The following is a 13,645-nucleotide window of genomic DNA, read 5'->3' as shown; positions in this document are numbered from 1 at the left end:
TGCCAGGCATTAGAGGGAAAGCAAAACAGTCTCTTGGTAATCCAGAGTAGGGAGGTGAAAGACAAGTCTGAGTTCAAGGAGAGAATACCTTTGACCCGTGTGCATTTTTGTATTTCCAGTGTTCTAAAAGACAGAGGGTGAGTGTCGCAGTGAGTTTGATTAAAATACAGCACAATAGATTGAAGACCATCGTTATTAAAGACATTAGGGAGAAAGTAAAGACACTGTAGTAAGTGGTAAATTTTTGATGCATTGTGGCACATATTTTAGGCATGTTATACTTAATAAAACACAAAATAGGCCTTTAGCATATTCACATAGCAACTATCATTCTCCAGCAATACTATACTGCCCTGAGTGTTGGCACCTTTCAGCATCTTTTCCCATCTTGTCTTGTTTATAGTTTTGTGGGTTGCCTAGCTATAAAAATGTTCTCTCATATACTTATTTCCTGAATATTTTAATAGAATACTAAACAACTGTTAGTAAAAGTCATAGTAGAATAGCTGTTTACTGACTCTGTGTCCAGGTTCTAACCGTGTTTTGCATAAATTTTATGTACACTGGGCCAGTTACTCCTCAGAGGGATGCTGTGAAGCAGCTAACATTTTAACCCCCATTTTGAACACAAGGTTACATGGAGTCCAAGAAAATGTAGCTAAGCAAGTGGAAGAGTTAAGATTCAAATTCAGATTATCTGGTTCTGTGGTGTTCCTGTTTAACCATGTTATACTGCCTCTCAGTCATGGCCCATTACAACTTGCAAATACTGATGCACATAAAATACAGAAATGTATCACTATTCAAATGAGTTATTAACGAAGTCAATCACTAAGCCAAGCAAGGGAGGGAGGGACGGGGAGGGAATGGGGTGGGATTTGGGTAGGGGTTAAATCAGCGATGAGTACATGTTTGTACACACAAGTTTTTTACCCCAATAAGTTGTATGAATATAATGCACCAATAAAAAAAAAATTTAAAAAAAGGAAAAAAGAGAAAAAAAATGAATTAGTAATAGAATTAAATATGGGGGTAAGCTGGGCATGGTGGCACATGCTTGTAATCCCCGTGCTTGGGAGACAGAGAGAGGAGGATTGCACCGGTTTGGAGCCAGCCACGCTGGCTTAAGAGACCCTGTTTCCAAATAAAAAAGTATAAAATAGGTCTGGGAGTGTAGCCCGGAGGGTAAAAGGGCTTCCAGGAACCCCAGAACCACCAAAAAGGGGGGGGGAACCCTTTTTTTGAAGGAAAAATGCAAGGTAGAAAACTAGTTGCTTGTTGATTTAAGAAAATTAGAAAGCAGATGCACACAATGTTTACATTCTTCTCATTTGGTCTGGCAGGGGATTAATGATTGAAAGAACACTGTGCATGAGTAGGAGAGGATATGCCTGGTAGAGGGAAAAACTTGAAGAAAAGAGAACCATAAAAGCAATAATCCCAGTGTTAGGGAGCCTGAGACAAAAGTATCATAGGTTCCAGACCAGCCTCAGTTACTTAGAGAAACTCCCAGCAACCTAACAAGACCTTGTTTTAAAACAAAAGGGCTGGGTATCTAGCTCAGAGGTAGAAATCCCCCCAGGTTCAATCCCCAGTACCACCAAAAATAAATAAGATTAAATAACATTGATTTACAAAACAAAGTGCAAATAATATAGAGGGTTTCTATATGCTACCCCACATATGTGTATACACACATATATACATGTATACACACATACATGCACATACACTCTTCCCTGTTAATATCTTGCATTACTTAATGATTTTGATGTTTTAGTATTAACTAAAGTCCATGGTTAACATTAGAGTTTATCCTTTATTATACAGTTTTATGGATTTTGAATAACACAAAACATGAATCCACTATAATAGTATCCTACAGATTTGTTTGACATGCTGAAAACTTCACCAATTTAGCCTTCTGGATTCTTGTCAATCTCACCTATTGAAATATACTGTGATTTGCTTCCAGTTTTACGAGATGATGAGTAAACTTGCTCTAAGCATTCATGGACAGATTTTTTAATGAATGTGAATTTTCAACTCAGGTAAATACTTAGGAATATAGATGTGTTCCAAGGTGGCTGTACTACTGACAGAACACTGACAGAGTTCTGGTGCCCTGCATCATTATCAGCACTTGACATGGCCGGTTTTTTAGATTTTAGCCATTTTTAATAAGTTTGGGTTGTTACTTCATTGTTTTAATTTGCCATTCTCTAATGACATAGGATGTTGAGTACCTTTTCATATAATTAATTGACTCATTTTTGGTGAAGTATCAGTTTAGGTCTTCTGCTCATTCCTTAATTGGATTATTTGTTTTCTTATTAATGAGTTTTAACCTTTTTATATATTTTAGATACAGATTCTTTATAAATATGTTTTGCATATTTTCTCTCTTTGTGGTATGTCTTTTCATTCCCACACTGTCTTTCACAGAGAAGTTCCTAATTTCACTGTGGTATAGTTTATCAGGTTTTAAAAATGTATTATGCCTTTTGTGTGTTGGGGGAGGAGGCTGCTGGAATTAGAACCCAGGGGCGTTCTACCTCTGAGCTACATTTCCAGCTCTACTTTTTTTTTCATTTTTTATTTTGAAACAGGGTATTATTAAGTTAATGAAGCTGACCTCTAACCATTGATTCTCCACTCAGCCTCCCAAGTGTTGGGATTATAGGTTTGTGCCACCATGCCTGGCCTGGATTACATCTTTGGTATTGCTTCTAAAAGCTCACCACAGACTCAAGATTACTGAGATTTTTCTTCTGTTTTCTACAAATTTTGCCGATTGCATTTTACTTTTATGTCTGTGGTTCCTTTCAAGTTAGTTTTTGTAGAAGGTGTAAGGAAGGTCTCTGTCTAGATTTCATTGTATTTATGTGGGTGGATGTCCAGTTATTCTAGCACCCATTGTTGAAAGGACTATTCTGTTTTCATTGAATCCCCTTTGCTCCTGTGGCAAAGAAATAGGGTCTCACTAAGTTGCAGAGGACCTCACTATGTAGCTGAAGCTGGCTGTGAACCTGTGATCCTCCTGTCTCAGCCTCCCAAGTACTGGCATTAACTTTCTGTACTAGAACTTTACTGTACCCTTTAATTGCAGATTTTTCTCGGTTCTGTGGAATTTTCTACATTGTCTTCTCATTGGTGAAACACAGTTTTATTTTTTTGTTTTGATGCATATATTTTTTTGTTTTCTTTTCGTGTTCTGTTATATTAGCTAGGACTTCCAGGACAGTGTGTAATAATAAAGTGGTGAGATAGAACATCCTTGGCTTTGTTCTTGTAATCTTAGTAGAAAACATTTAGATTTTAAAATTTTGCTATTGGCTATAGGTTTTCTGCAGAAGTTCTTTTTAAAGTTGAAGAAATAATGTATCACTACTTTGAGAGGTTTCTTTGTACCCATGATCCATCCTTAAACAAACCAACAACTTTTACTTATTTCTCACTTTTTTCCCTCTAGTTTGTTTTTAAGCAAATATCAGGCATCATTTCACCTCTAAATATTTCAGTGTTTGTCTTTCAGAGATAAAGACATTTCTAAGCACAAACATAATACCATTATAACAATTATTTCTTGATGTTAACTAATGCAGAGGAACTTTTGCCATAGAATTTTCAGCCTTAGTGACTAGAGTGTCTTGAAGTTCTAACATTAGATGTTTTACTCTATGACTGTGTAGTAATCATTTAAAAAAATTCTAAAGAACCTTTTTTTTTGTTAACTAACAATAACTTAGTAGTGACTAATTTGAGAGTATAAAAATTTTCCCAGCATGTTTTTCCATACTGTAATCACAGTATTTGGGAGGCTGAGATTGGAAGATCACAGGTTCAGGGCTATCTCGATCAATTTAGCAAGTCACTCACTCAATGAAATAGTGAGACCCTGTTTCAAAATAATAAAAGTGCTGGGGGTATAGTACAAAGGTATTGGGTCCTGGGTTAAACCCCCAGTATTCCCCCCTAAAAAAGAAATCATGTGTTTCTTTCAAAGTAGGCACATGGCAAAGGTTCATTGATTAAGAGTTCACCTTGAATATTCAATTCATAGTTTTAATTTTAAAACTACACCCTGATTGTAATCTGAAATTTGCATTAGCTACAAGTGATAGTTAAAAAAACAAACGAACAGAAAACACAGCCAGGTGTGGTGGCGCATGCTTGTAATCCCAGTTCTTGGGAAGCTGAGACAGGAGGATCCGGGGTTTATGGCCACCCTCAGCTACTTAGTGAGGTCCTCTGTAACTTAGTGAGAACTTGTTTCAAAGTAAAGGATAAAAGCCAAGCGGTTTGTAATCCCAACATTTGGGAGGCTGAAACCGGAGGATCGAGGTTCGTGGACAGCCTCAAGTACTTAGTGAGGTCCTCTGCAACATATTGAGACCGTGTTTCAAAATAAAGAATAAAAATAGGGCAGGGGGTGTGACTCAGAGGTCAAATGCCCCTGGGTTCCATCCCCAGACCCGAAAAAAAGAAAAGAAAAGAAAGGAAAAGCTAAAAAATAGAGTTGGGGTGTAGCATGGAGGTAGAATGACTCTGGATCCAATCCCTAGAACCGCCAAAAAAAAAAAAAAAAAAAAAAAGCACTCTTTAAACCCAATTTTTTTTTTCCTTCGAGGTACTGGGGTTCCTGGAAGCCCTTTTACCTCTGGGCTACACTCCCAGACCTATTTTATACTTTTTTATTTTTGGAAACAGGGTCTCTTAAGCCAGCAGGGCTGGCTTCAAACCATGCGATCCTCCTGTCTCCACTTCCCAAGCGCAGGGATTACAAGCATGCGCCACCACGCCCGGCTAAACCCACTATATATATAGTTATATATAGTTATAGAGGCTGTCAATGAAATTTTAGAACTGATTTCTAATTTTTAAATTATTATTATTATGTTTTTTTCTGGTGGTCCTGGAGTTATAACACAGGGGCTTGCTCATGCTAGGCAAGTGCTCTACCACAGAGATAACTCCATCCTCAAAACTGATTTTTTAGAAAATATTTTCTAGAAGTTGGTTGATCAGTGGACTGTTGTTTCTTTTGATATCACTGGGCTTCCAAGCTGCATAAAAGCAGTGTCTTTGAAAAGATACATAATTAACCAAATGATATTTTCTTCTAGTTTACATTCATCATGAGAATTATTATTATTATCATTGTAAAAGGGAACTAGTGCTACCTTAGAGCTACTCCCCCCAAAACTTTTAAAGACATTTTTTTACTTCAAGTAAGGCATTTCTAGGTTACTGAGAGTCTTGCTACATTGCTTTCTGTCCTAGAGCTTGTGATCCTTCCATCTCAGCCTCCCAAGTACCAGCTTACTTTTTTAATTTAAAAAGAGTTTTCAAAAAGGATCTTAGCTTCTAAATTGAAATATATATATATATATATTTGGCCCCAATACATTATACTCAATGTGCATATATAATTTTTAATTAGTAAATTTTACATTTTATTTATTTATTTATTTATTTTTGCGGGTCTGGGGGTGGAACCCAGGGGCATTCAACCTCCGAGCTACACCTCCTGCCCTATTTTTTATTCTTTATTTTGAAACCGGGTCTCACTGAGTTGCAAAGAGCCTCACTAAGTAGCTGAGGCTGTCCGCGAACCGCGATCCTCCGGTCTCAGCCTCCCAAATGCTGGGATTACAAGCGTGCGCCACCATGCCCGGCTAGTAAATTTTACTTTTTAAAGCAGTTTTAGGTTCATAGCAAAATTAAGCAGAAAATACAAGTTCGCAAATACCCCTTGACTTTGTGTGTACACACACACACACACACACACACACACACACACACACACACACACACCTTTCCTACCATTTCAACCTCCCTTTTTTTGTTTTAACTTGGCTAGAGGCTTATCAATTTTATTCATCCCCCCCCCCCAAGAACCAGCTTTTGGCTTTACTGGGGTTTTTTAAGATTGATTTTCTTTTTAAATTTCTTTTATTAATTTCTTCTCTAGTTTTTCTTATTTCTTTCCTTCTGCATAGTTTGAATTTAGTTTGCTCTTCCTTTTTTAGTTTCCTAAAGTGTGGAAGCTTAGATTGAGTTTAGATTTTTCTCTTTTTTTCTAGTATGTACATTCAATGCCAAGTGTTTGGGGATTTTCCAGCTTTCTGTTACTTATTTTTAATTTTATTTCAGTTCTAAGTGATCTTAGAACATACTAAAAACATACATAATCACATATAATGTGATTTCTCCTCTCAAAAATTTGTTAAAATGTGTTTTACAGCCCAGAACGCAGTCTATCTTGGTGAATATGCCATGTAAGGTTGAGAAAATAATTCTGCTCATATTGTACATAGCATTCTATAAATGTCAATTAGATAATTTGACTGATGGTGCTGTCCAGTTTAAGTGTGTCCTTACTGATTTTCTGCCTTCCAGGACTGTCCATTTCTGATAAAGGAATATTTAGGTCTCCAACTATAATAGTGGACTTATCTGTTTCTCTTTGTAATTAAGTCAATTTTTGCCTTACATGATTTGGTGTTTATTGTTAGACATACATTAAGGCATTAAGGATTGTTGTGTCTTCTTGGAGTATTGAAGAGAGGTGGAACCTTATCCATCATCACCTGTGAAATCACTGTTCTTGCCCAGCATGGGGGCAGGGTCAGGCAAGCACACACTGAGGACAAAGGGTTCTGGCTCTTTCTCATGTAAGTCCTCCAGCCAAGCTGGTTCTCTTGGACATGATGCACTTGAATGCCTGCCAGAGCCCTAGGACCAAGATTTGGGAACAGGCTGACTCTGCTACTTATTGCAGCCCAGGGCCACTGAAGGACTTGCTGGTCATCCACTTTCTGTCAGCAGTTTATCTTTCTATGTTCCTGGGCCCTGCAGTCCCTGACAGTTGGACTGTGCATGGTCAGGAAATGTTTCATGGACGAGCCTAGAACAGTTTCCAAACTATCTTTTGAAACCAGAGATGGCATCAGTTGATCTCACCAGTTCTAGGAGCTTAGTGAACAATAAGGCCAAAATAGAGCTTGCCCTGCCCTGCAGCCCATGAGCAGAGGAAGCTAGGCTGATGGACAGCTAGTGTTGATATTGATCCCGGTTGCTTTTTCCATAAAATATAAAATGAATATCAAAAGGCATACTCGTATCTCTTTAGAAGACAACACTCAGACCCACATAAAGTCAACCCCATCAAGTCTTCCCAGTCCGGTGCTGCAACTGCTTCTGGCTCCATGGGCGGTATGCAGTTATTTGGCCTGTGCCTCCTGCAGCAGCTGGGCTCTGGAGGCTCAGGGCCTGTCAGACCAGGTGAGCAGCTCTTCAGTGGAGTCCTCCTGGGGTAGAACATATGGCTGACATTGTTGTTCAGGAGGCAGCTCAGCGATGCCATGTAGATGTCTGCGAATCACAGACACAGGAATTATGTGGGGTTCTAATTTGGAACAAGTTTCCAAACTGGGCATTAATGAAGCTTTTGGTCATTTCTCTGGGAGCTAAAAAAGGATGCTTCATGATTGTGCCTGGCCAGCCCTGGGAGAACATGAGTGGGATGAGCACACCTAGTGTAGGGGTGGAGTCCCATGCTCATACACACGCCTCTGACCTCATCTCCTGTTCCTTCCACTCCTACAAAACCAGGCGCGACTCCATATCTTTGAACCTGCATGTGCTCCAGGTCTGTAGCCAAGTCATGGTTTAGATGTACTGCTCTGTGTTCATGATCCTGAGCTCCAAATTCAACTCAGGGATGGTGCATCTGCCAGCTGTGCTTCAGGGTCAAATTTGAAAGGTCACTGCATTTGTGGGCACAAAAATACAACACTTTGGATCCTCTCCACCCAGTGAATTTCAAAAATTTATATAAATTGCCCTACTTGTAAATCTGGCCTTTCTGCAACTTGTGGATTTCATTCTAGAGTAAGATACCTTTCTAGTTCACCTATCAAAAAGGTCTCTGCTTATCATTAAAGAAGCTTGGCTTCTCAGCCTGCACTATGACCATGTCAAACAGATCCCTCCAGTCTTTGCCAACAATATACCTCATCTCTTTGTCCACAAAGCTACTGGGGATATTGGTAATGAGAAACATCTTGCCATGATCAGCCAGTTTGGCCAACACCGCTTGGGTCTGATCGGTATTGCAGATGTACTTTTTGATATCTGCTTCCATTGTTCTGTACATTATTCCTTTGATGTGGGCATCCCAAATTGAATTCTTGACTCCTTGCACAGGTGGACAGGCTTATAGTTGATATTGCTCTTCAGAAAGTGCTTGTTCACAGGACAGCAAGAGAGAAGATGTGCATGAACTGCTTCATGGTGTTCCCATAAGAACTCTTTGCATAGAACTTTAGATAGAAGTCGCTCATATGCTCCAAGGGTACATGGGAACATTTCAATGACTTCTTCATCAGCGACAACATTGAGGCCTCTGTAGACAGTTCTCAGCTGGATGTAATGAAAAGTATGAGTCTTTATGAATACTGTCCGGTGGGCACCATATTGCAGTCCACAAATTGCAAAGCTTGGGTTGTACTCACACTTCTGGATTTTCATAGGGTACTGGTGTTCATTGATGAGGAGGTTCTAGCAGCATTAAAGATCATTGTGTAAAGGTGCTTGGAATAAAACACAAGGGTATAATTGTAATTGAAGCCATAAATTTCAATGTTTGACAGGCTCATTTCATTGTTGGTGAAAATGGCATCTAGATCCAGCAGATTGTTCATAATTGAAGAAACCAATTCGGTTGTGTACGTATTCGCCCGTGCCTAGGGGCTGAGGGGCTGCTTGCAACAGCCCCATAGACTGACCACTCTGCCAATTCATTGGCCATCCTGCCTCTGACTGGCTGGGAGTGGCACAGTGCCTAGGGGCTGAGAGGGGCCACTTGCAGCAGCCCCATAGGCTGGCCACTCTGCCAATTCATTGGCCATCCTGCCTCTGATGGGCTGGGAGTGGCACAGGCTGGGAGTGGCAAGGCAGGTAGGGCGCCAGATCCACTCTCAGCCCTGCAGGTAGGCAGCTCCTGATAATTCTATTTTTAAATGAACCATCATCCTATTTTCTATGGCAGCTTCAGCATGTTACGTTACTACCAACGCTGTACAGTGATTCTATGTCCTCTACATCCTTGCTAACATGTCATTTTCTGGGTGTATCTTTTTATTTTTTTTTAATTTTTATTTATTTTTGCGGGTATGGGGATAGAACCCAGGGAACTTCGACCTCCGAGCTACACCCTCTGACCTATTTTTTATTCTTTATTTTGAAACCGGGTCTCACTGAGTGCAGAGGGCCTCACTAAGTAGCTGAGGCTGTCTGCGAATGACGATCCTCAGATCCCAGACTCCCCGAATTCTGGGATTACAAGCGTGCACCACTATGCCCATCTTTTTTAGAGAAATGCCTGTTCATTTCCTTTGCCCATTTGTAGATTGGGTTATTTGGGGCACCCTCTTGCCTCCACGGATTGTAGTTCTTTATATATTTTGGATATTTACTCTATCACATACACGGTATTTTTTTTTTTCTGTTTCTTTCCACTCAGCTATTTACTTGGGCAGAACTTTCAAAATTGTTGCATTGACATTTGACCATTTTTCCTTTTTGTTACTTGTGCTTTTGGTGTAATCTTAAGAAATCATTGTCATATCCAGTTTTGAAGCTTTCTTCCTTGCTGTTCTTTTTTCCAGGATTTTTATAGTTTGAAGTTTTATATTTAAGTTTTTTATTTGTTTTGAGTTAAGTTCTGTACATAGTATAAAGAAAGAGTTCACCTTCATTCTTTTGCAGGTGAATATTCAGTTTCCTAGCATCATGTGTTGAAGAGACTATCTTTTTCACATTGTAGAGTTATGGTACTGTTAGCAGATTTTGATTATATCACAAAGCTTTATTTCGAGTCTCTTTGTTTATTTCTATTGGTCTGTATGTATGTCTTTATGCTAATACCATACTGATTTATCAATTATCACTGAAGCTTTGTAATATGTTTTGTGATGTAAAATTTGTTTTTAAATAGGATACCTTATATCCCCAGCAGAGCTGCCTTTTGGTTTGTTTGTTTGTTTGTTTTTTTGGTGGTACTGGGGATGGAACCCTTCTACCTCCAGGCCTATTTTTATATTTTTTAGTTGGAAACAGGGTGTTTTAAGCCAGCAAGGCTGGCTTTGAACCTGCGTGGTCCTCCTGTCTCTGACTCCCAAGTGCGAGGATTACAAGCATGTGCCCCCATGCCCGGCTTCTTGTTGTTTTTAAGAACTTGTGAGAATCCTTTGCAAAGAACATCTTGAGTGGGTAGCATTGGGGATTAAACCCAGAGGCCTTCTACTTCTGAGCTATACCCACAACCCTATTTCCTTTTTATCTTGAAATAGGATCTCCTTAAGTTACCATGCATCAGCCTCAAATATGTGATCCTCCTATGTCAGTTTCCTAAATCCTGGGGATTACAGGTGTTCATCACTGCATCAACTAAAAAGAGTATCTTTAGTAAATTACTAATTTCCCTTCAAATTTTGTTTTATAAGGTTGGCTTTTCAGATCTGTTAAGACTATTTTGTATCTTTCTCAGATCTTCTGTATGTTGAGTTTATACCCTTGTTCACTATTTGCTAATGTTAATCTGCTGAAACAGTTGCTATTTTAACTATGTTTCTGACCATTTAGTCATCTAAGAATATATATAATTGTGTGTGATAATTGTGTGTGTGTGAGTGAGTGTAATGGTACTGGAGGATAAATGAACCCAGGAGCTGAGCTTTCCTGCATAATGCTATTTTATTTTTTAGTTTGAAATGGTCTCACTAAGTAACTGAGGGCCTTATTGAGCTGCTGAGGCTGGCTTTGAACCTGCTATCCTCCTATCTCAGCCTCACAAGTACTGTGATTAGGCACATGACCCCATACCTTGCTGATATATAATCAGAATATATATATTCTGTTTATGTTTATGATATTATTTTATACTATTAGATTTTCTTAATAGAATTTTAAATTATTTTTTGTGGGTGGGGATGGAACCCAGGGGCATTCAACCTCTGAGCCACACCCCCATGTCCTATTATTTATTCTTTATTTTGAAATAGGGTCTCACTGAGTTGCAGAGGGCCTCACTAAGTAGCTGAGGCTGTCCACGAACCGCGATCCTCCAGTCTCAGCCTCCTAAATGCTGGGATTACAAGGGTGCGCTACCACTCCTGGCTTTAGAATTTTTATTCTTATGCATGCATTATTTTAAAATTGGTTTGTACTGGTTGAGCTAAAGTACTGCCTAAACCCAGAAGTCTAAGTTAAGAGTTTGCGCTGATTCTGTACTTGTAGAATGATTTGTTAAGGGTGAACAAGGACACTAGGTTTAAACAGAAAACATGGGAGAATGTCAAATGTTAAGTAGAGATTATTGACCTAGAACATATTTTTTAAACTCAAAAAAAATTTTTGGGGGGGTGGTACTGGGGGTGGAACCCAGAGGCTTTCTACAAACTCCAGACTATACTCTCAGACCTATTTTATATTTTATTTGGAAACAGGGTCTCACTAAGTTGCTGATAGCCTCACTCAGTAGCTGAGGCTGGCTTCGAACCTGTGCGATCCTCCTGTCTCAGCCTCCCAAGCACAGGGATTACAAACGTGCACCACCACACCTGGCTCAAAAATGTTTTTAGATTTACAAAATAACCGGATTTTATTTTACTTAAAAATAGGTGATACATTTAATTGAATCCAAAGAAAAAGTGTATTAAAAAAAAAAACCATCTTTGTTCATCCTCCACTCTAGCTACTCATAAGAAACTACTTTTATCAGGTCATATATGTTTTAGGATTTCCTTATCCAAATTTAGGCACATGGGAATTTATATTTCTATACCCTCTATTATGCAAAACTTAATATATGCACTTTTCTGAACCTTATTTTGTTTTGTTTCTTCTGTGCTTACAACTGTAGTCTGGAAAATTATCTTATTAGCATGTACAGTATGTTCTCAATTTTTCTTTTATTCTTGCTTAATAGGCTATTTGTGTGTGTGTATGTACATACCAGTTTGTTATTCAATTTTCTGTAAAAGAAAACTGGTTGTTTCCAGTCTTTTGCTGTTACCAGTAGTAGTGTAGTGAATAACTGTGAACATGCAGAATTTCATCATTAAAGATGGGCATATGGTTTTATTTATTTGTTACAGAAAGCACCTTTAGCATTTAAACCTATTTTGTGCCTCTATTGGCAGTATATGAAAATTTTTGTTTTCAAAAGCATTTAGTGTTTGAAATTTTGCTAATCTGATAGGTGAGAAATATGTCTCTATGATATTTTTATAGTATTTTTCCAAAACATGTGCATGAGCACAGTATTTTTTTTTTGTGTGTGTGGTGCTGGGGACTGAACCCAGTAGTATTCTACCTCTAAGCTACACCCCTAGCCTGATTTTTTATTCTTTATTTTGAAACAGGATCTCACTAAGTTGAGAAGGCCTAAGTAGCTGAGACTGAGCACAGTATTTTTTAATAAGCCTTTTATTGTGGAAAACTTAGGTTTGCAGAAAAGTTAGAAAAGTAGTATAGACAGTTTCTTTAAATCTCTCGTCCAGTTTTAGTTTTCTTTAATGTTAGAACATTACTGGGGTATTTATGTCAAAACTAGGAAGCCATGTTAGTACATTATTATTAACTAAACTCCAGCTTTTACTCTGGTTTCTCTCAATATTGTTAATATTTAGATTTCTTATTATGAATGAAGTTGAGTGTCTTTTCAAGTGTGTAAGAGCCATTTGTATTTTGATCTTCTGAACTATTATTGTCTTTCACCACATTTTCTAGTAGGTTGTTAGAAAGCAACAAGGGAGACAGGCAAGATGGTGCATGGCTATAAACCCAGTGATTTGGGAGGCCAAGGCAGGAGGATCACAAGTTTGAGGCCAGCCAGTATAACTTAGGCAGACCCTACTTAAAATTAAATAAATGAATAAAAAAGGCTGGAGCTCTCTTCAGTCATCAGTAACAGGTAGAGTCAAAGGAAAAAATATGAACAAGAGTGAATGAGGAATTTCATAGAGGGATAATAAAAGTATCATTATTTGTACACACTTTTTCATGTTGGGTCAAATCTAGGGCTTTGTGCATGCTTTGCTAGTGCTCTGATCTATACCTTCTGCCCAGTAATAATAATAATAATAATAATATTATTATTATTATTATTATTATTATTATTATTATCTCTAGAATCTAATATCATTAGGCTTTGTTTCCTTTGTAATGATGAAAATCTCTGCTTAAAAGATTCAAAGTATCCACTTGCTCATTCTCTTAGCATGTGGTTCTTGTAATTGTCTTGGTTTTTGTAATTGTCCTTGTCATTGCCATTCATTTTGACCAAAGATATTTGTTGTGTATATAAAATGCAACTTTTTTCTAAGTGGGAGAGGAGTGTAGTTAATTGGATATTCAAAAAGACCAGAATAATGCTGATTATGATTCGAACCAAGAACTTCTAAAAAATCAAGTTAGTCAATAGAGGGAGTTGGATCACTACATAACATTGTAGAAAATGGCTTTGAACTGTTTGGCAGTTCACTTTTCTATTTGCACATTTGTGCTGGTAAGAGTTATGAATGCTGTCTCTAGCTAGGCTTATAATTAAAAGAAATTTGGGAGAACCAAAGTGAAG

General features: G+C 38.2%; 1 protein-coding gene and 1 pseudogene across 2 annotated transcripts in view; one reads left to right on the top strand and one right to left on the bottom strand.

Moving 5' to 3' along the window:
- Window positions 1-13,645, top strand: part of EPC2 (enhancer of polycomb homolog 2) — a gene marked incomplete at both ends in the record, with an annotated part of 136,360 nt that overhangs the window by 51,072 nt on the left and 71,643 nt on the right. The gene's annotated exons all lie outside the window — the stretch shown is intronic.
- On the bottom strand, window positions 7,606-8,720 carry LOC308279850 (5'-nucleotidase domain-containing protein 3-like; annotated as a pseudogene). The gene has a single exon. The product of its transcript is annotated as a 5'-nucleotidase domain-containing protein 3-like (transcript).

Source organism: Muscardinus avellanarius (genome assembly GCF_963383645.1).
Source record: "Muscardinus avellanarius genome assembly, chromosome: 2".
In the NCBI taxonomy this organism is placed as follows: Eukaryota; Metazoa; Chordata; class Mammalia; order Rodentia; family Gliridae; genus Muscardinus; species Muscardinus avellanarius.
The sequence above is the reverse complement of the archived record's forward strand: the minus strand, read 5'-3'. Positions and strand labels throughout refer to the sequence as shown.